The sequence below is a fragment of the Apaloderma vittatum genome, unplaced genomic scaffold (genome assembly GCF_000703405.1).
Source record: "Apaloderma vittatum isolate BGI_N311 unplaced genomic scaffold, ASM70340v1 scaffold38647, whole genome shotgun sequence".
NCBI lineage: Eukaryota > Metazoa > Chordata > Aves > Trogoniformes > Trogonidae > Apaloderma > Apaloderma vittatum.
The window spans coordinates 23,220-29,219 of record NW_009726402.1 but is presented as its reverse complement, the minus strand read 5'-3'; positions in this window follow the sequence as shown (position 1 = coordinate 29,219).

Genomic DNA, 6,000 nt, shown 5'->3' with positions numbered 1-6,000 from the left:
TGCATGCCCACATGCCTCTGCCCCTTACAAGCCCCACAGCACCAGATAGGGCAGGGCTGGAAGGAGTGACACCCCTTATGTGAGCTATACTGAAACATATCAATTGCCTGAATGTTGGTGGCAGGTGAATATTGAGGCAGGTTGACTGTCCTCAAAGCTGAGGAGGAATTAATGTGCTAGCAAGAGAAGGATCTCAGCCAACCAACCCTGAGCCATGCAGAAGCACCAGAAAGAAGCAGCGAGTGACAGCAGTGGGCAACTCCCTGCTCCTGCAAAGGACACACCCATCTGCCGACCCAGTCTGTTGTCTCCAGAAGTTTGCTGCTTACAGGTATGGATTAAAAATCAGACCAATATGAGTGATAAGGTAATGAATGTCTGCTATGGGCCCACTGACCAGGAAGAACAAGTGGATAAGGCCTTCTATGGACAGCTGTTTATGAGCCCTGGTCCTCACAGAGCACTTTAACCATCCTGATATCTGCTGAAAGGGCAACAGAGAAGGGAAGAAGGAATACAGGACATTCTTGAAGAGTATCAGTGACCACATTCTTACATAAGTGATAGAGGAGTGAGGGAAGTTTTCTGCTGGACTTCGTACTCGTGGACAAGGAGGGGTTTATCATGGATGTGAAGGTGAAGGGCAGCCTTGGCTGCGATGACCACAGAACAGTGGATCCTGACTGTATGGAGCAGGACAAAAAGCAAGATCACAATGCTGGACTTCAGAAGAGCATGGGCCTCTTCAAATACCTGCTTAGTGGAGTCCCATGGGATAAGGCCCTCGAAGGATGAGGATGCTGAAAACATCACCTCCTCCAAGCTCAAGAAAGTTCCATCTCAATGAATATGAAGTCAGGTAAAAATGCCAGGAGGCCTGCATGGATGAACAAGGAGCTCCTGGAAAAAAAATCAAACACAAAAAGCATACAGAAGCAAGTACAAGGTATGTAGGAAGACACAGAAACACTGTCAGAGCACTCAGGACACAATTAGGAAAGCTAGAGCCAAATGGAATTGATTCCGGCCAGGGATCTCAAAGACAAGAGTGGTTTCTATAAGTACATCAGTGACAAAACAAAGACTAAGGAAAACGTGGACCATTGCTCAACGAGACATGGATGTGGAAAGGATACATTGCTGAATGCCACGTTTGCCTCAGTCTTTATTAGCAAGACCAGACAGTGAATACTTAAACAAGATGGGCATGTGTAAGTTTGTGGGCCGTGATGGGATACACCACAAGTGCTGAGGGAGATGGCAGATGTCACTGCAAGGCCACTCTTGACAATCTTTGACCAATCATGGCAACACGGAGAAATGCCCAAGGACTGGAGAAAAGCAAATGTCACTCCTCATGTCAAGAAGAGCAAGATGGAGGACCCAGGGAAATACAGGCTGCTCAATTTCTGGGAAGGTTATGGATCAGCTAATACCAGAAAACATTTTTCAGGTACAGAAAATCATCAGGAGTAGTCAAACATGGCTTCATCAAGGGGGAGCCATGCTTGACCAACTTGGTAAAATTCTACAATGAATTAACTGGCCTGGCAGGTGAGGAGAGAGAAGTGAGTATTGTCGACCTTGTCTTCGGTAAGGCCTTTAACACTGTATCCCATAATGACCTCACAGACAAGCTGTTGATGTACAAGCCAGATGAGCAGTGAGATGGATGAAAACTGGCTGAAAGACCAGGCCCAGAGTCTGGTGATCAGCAGCACAAAGTTGTTGGAGGCCAGTAGCTAATGGTATACCTCAGGAGTCAATATTGGGTCCGGTCCTGTTTACCATCTTCGTTAGCAATCTGGATGATGGGGCAGAGCCTGCCATCAGCAAGTCTGCTGATGACACAAAACCAGCATGAGTAGCTCATATGCCACAGGGCTGCCATTCAGAGGGACCTCAACAGGCTGGAGAAACGGGCCAACAGGAACCTCACGAAGTTCAACATGGGGAAATGCAAAGTCCTGCGCCTAGGGAAGAACAACTGACATATGCTGGGGGCCACCCAGCTGGAAAGTAGCTTGGCAGAAAAGCACCTGGAGGCCTGGTGAGCCAGCCGTGTGCTTTTGTCACAAAGGAGACTAATGGCATCCTGGATTGCGCTGGGAGTGTCGCCAGCAGTTTGAGGGTGGTGACCCTTCCCATCCTCAGCACTGGTGAGGCCACACCTGGAGTATTGTGCCTAGTTCTGGGCTGCTCAGTATGAGAGAGACCTGGACGTACTGGAGAAAGTTCCATGAAGGGCCACAAAAATGATGAAATGGCTGGACCACTCTCCTATGAGGAAAAGCTGAGGCACATGGGACTCTAGTCTAGAGAAGGAAGGTTCAGAAGGGATCTTATTAATGTATATAAAGGGTGGGTATATGTAATGTATATGAAGGGAGGGTGCAAATAGGACAGAGCTAGGCTTTGTCCAGTGGTGCCCAGTGATAGCGCAAAAGGCAACAGGCACAAACTGAAACATGAGAGGTACCATCTGAAGATGAGGAAACACATTTATTGCTATAAAGGTGACTGAGCACTGGAACAGGTTTCCCAGAGAGGTTGTAGAGTCTCCATCCTTGGAGATACTGAAAAGTCATCTGGTCCTGGACAACCAGCTGCAGGTGGTCCTGCTTGAGGAGGCAGTTTGGACCAGATGACTCCCAGAGGTACTGTCCAACCTCATCCATTCTGTTAATTTACCTCTTCCCTTGAAACTAGGTAAGGAAAACTGATACTCCACTGGTCCCTTGATCATAGTATCATGGGGATATTACAAACCCTATGATACTTAATATCCCACAGCCTTATGACTGCCAAAAATATGATAGTTATTTGCTCCACCTGGCTTTCCTTGCTGCCACTGGTTTCAAGAGGTTCTCAAAATAGGCACTGTAGGTTTTTTTGCATTCTATCAATGAGATGACAATGTTTTGCACTTTTATGATCTTGAATTTATCAAGTGTTATGTGATCATTTTAGAAGTGCTAAGAAAGCCCCACAGACAACTGACTAGCTTGTGCTATAAAACTTCAACTAGAACTCACCAGTACTCATACTGCAAGGACAAGTACTCCCAGTGTTACGGCACTACAACATTGCAAAACCACTTCAATTAAAATTTAAAAATCTGATTTCATTCAGAAATGGGCATGCTGACCTTCATAAAGCTTCATGTACAAGGAACACACAGTTTTTGTAGAAGTTCCTTTTATTTTGAAAAAAAAAATTATTACTCACTGTTGTACAAAATCTATCTAAAACATGATATTAAGATAATGTTGACACAACTAGATAGTTTGTATATTACCTAGTTGAAGAGAACAAATCTTCACAATTTTTAAGGTGATTCAAGACAGTAACAATGAGTGAATTATGCATTTTGAAATATTTCATCTGTAAGTTTTAGACAAATGTTATTTGGTACTTCATATTCGTAAACTTTAATGCTTTATACAAACTTTTCATTCACATGATTAGAAGATACAATGAAAATAATGTTCTACAGTTCATTATTTTTAAGCATCTCAATTATCTTTCTACACTTTTTTACAGAATAGCTGGTTTTATTCAAAACTTAACTTTTAAGATACAATCAAGTAGAAGTTCTTCCAAATTTGTGCTTTGTTTAAAAACTGACAAAAAAGGCAAATAATTAATTATCTATGTTTGTTGAAATGTAAAAAAAAAAAAAAAAAAGGGAAGCATTTTAAGGTAAATTAGACTAGAAAACATTATTTTGATTTCAGTAAGTTGTTATTTTAACTACAGAGTGGAAAGTTGGCAACCATCTACTTGAAATAGCCAACACCAATTCAATTAAAGCTCATACAAATTTGGTCTACTCTTTCAGAACAGTACCACTAATGTATTTCATGAGGAAAGAAACCGTATTTCCAGCGGTTTCTCTGTGCCACCCCCCAATTAATTTTCAAAAGAGTGCTTTTTGTTATTTATCCTAGGTCCTTCTGAACCACAGGATTTTTTTATAATTTAAAAAAAAAGAATAAAACACAACACCAAACATTAAAAGAGGTGGGAGAAGACATTAACATTACCTTAAAAAGTGGACAGCCAATAACTAAAGATAAAGATGTAAGACAAAGAAGCAAGGAAATCACAAGTGGACAGATGTTCCTCAGGCATAAAGTCAGCACAGCTCTGCTGGCATCAGCAGAGCTACCCTGACTTACATCAGCCTATCCATGTACAGCAAAACCCATCATTAGCGATAAAGAAGTAGTGTTAGCATGCATTTTTTTAAATAAAGTAATTTCAGAGCACCTTGGTTCTCATCTAGTATTTTGCTGCTGGTGACTGGCACTCCTACCACTGGCAGTGTATCTAGTGTGGGATGAGTTCATCAGCACCTTCAAATGACAGACTAAGATACATTTAACATTGGTCTATGAAGTTATTAACCACAGGCAGTTCTTATCAGAAAGGTAAGAAATTTTAAAAGTACTATTTTTACAATTTTGGTAATTTTCTATACTGTTACAGATTTTCGCTGACCATAATTTGTGTGGAATGAACTGTAACCACTGGAAGTCAGCAGCAGCTGTGCACTGAAGTTTAGAGCAGCGTGGCTCTTTGTCCTTATTAATAATTCCTTTTATAGATCATTAGCTATAGTATATTTTTAAAAATATCTCCCTAAGCCATATGTTTACAGAGCAAATCCTAATAGCAAAATTATAGCAAAAGAAATAAGTAATTGCACAATTTTCCCATAGGCAGGAAGACGTTCTTTTAAGGCACAAGAGAATTCCCAGAGTGCAGAGGACAGCTAGTTAACTAGGAGTGCAAATATTAAAAACATGTAAAACCTGGGAAGCAGAGGCTGAATTCCAGAAATAGCTTATGGCAACATTCTGGTCTCGCTACTGTTATCTGCCAAAGGTATTTCAGACTTTTGTATATATATATATGGTGTATATGTATGCTTGATCTAGTAAAATAACAAATGGGATTCAGATGATTTCTGCCAGAGATCTGTGTAAATGCTTATGTCTATAACCACCACATAATACACTCAAAACAGTTTATCCCAGTGTAATTTTGCACCTCAGATAAAGCTGTCTTTAAAACATGTTATTAATGCAGTGTATGCTCAGTTTATTTGAGCTGTATCTTCTGTCAAATTCTGCTTACAGAAATAAAGAGTTTAATGAAGTTCATAACAAGGCAAATAAAAAAGGTAGTGGTAGCTACACTGGACAAAACTCTTGGCAATGTTCATAATTTCTGCAATGATGCTATGTTAAAACTCACAAGAACCTGAGGTACAAACTTATGTCAAGTAAACATAAAATTTGTCTGGCATTCATTTGAAACACCATAGTTATCCCTATTTCCTGATTTTTTTTTTTAAATCTTTTATTTCCTTAAAAGAAAAACATATACTCGCATACAATGCTGATACCCTATATGGTGATGCCATAAATCCCTTAGGATAGCAAGTTTGATGGGTGGTAACCCATTAGGAGAAAAATATATTTTTTTGAATATTATTTTACATATATACAATATATATATTTAATTTTCAATCAAAATATAAACTTTTCTGTGATTCTGTGTGATTCTGTGATTCTGTGATTTCTAATGTATTCATCAGTATTTTTTATGTGAAAAATGAAAAAGTGTTTTGTATCTCAGTTCATATAAGTTAAAAATTAACAAGGTATTTGATATCCACTAGTAACATTTTTTGGTTTATTTCTACAGAATTAAAAGAAAACTAAGGAACAGTGAGTTAAAAAGATCTCCTCCTCTAAAGCCAAATACAGTAAAATTTTGAAGCTGAATAATTTCTTAAAAGGACAACACCAAGTTTTGCATTTTAAGTAATCACAAAGAATAGGAAATGTAATCTAAGTAGAAACTAGCATTACTGTATTAACAAAGCCTATAGAAAAAAGTATATTGAATCCCTTATTTTTGATGGAATGTGTCTAGCAGAGATAAAAACAATTGTAAATTTAGAGTTACTTACACTCTCACCAGTCTATA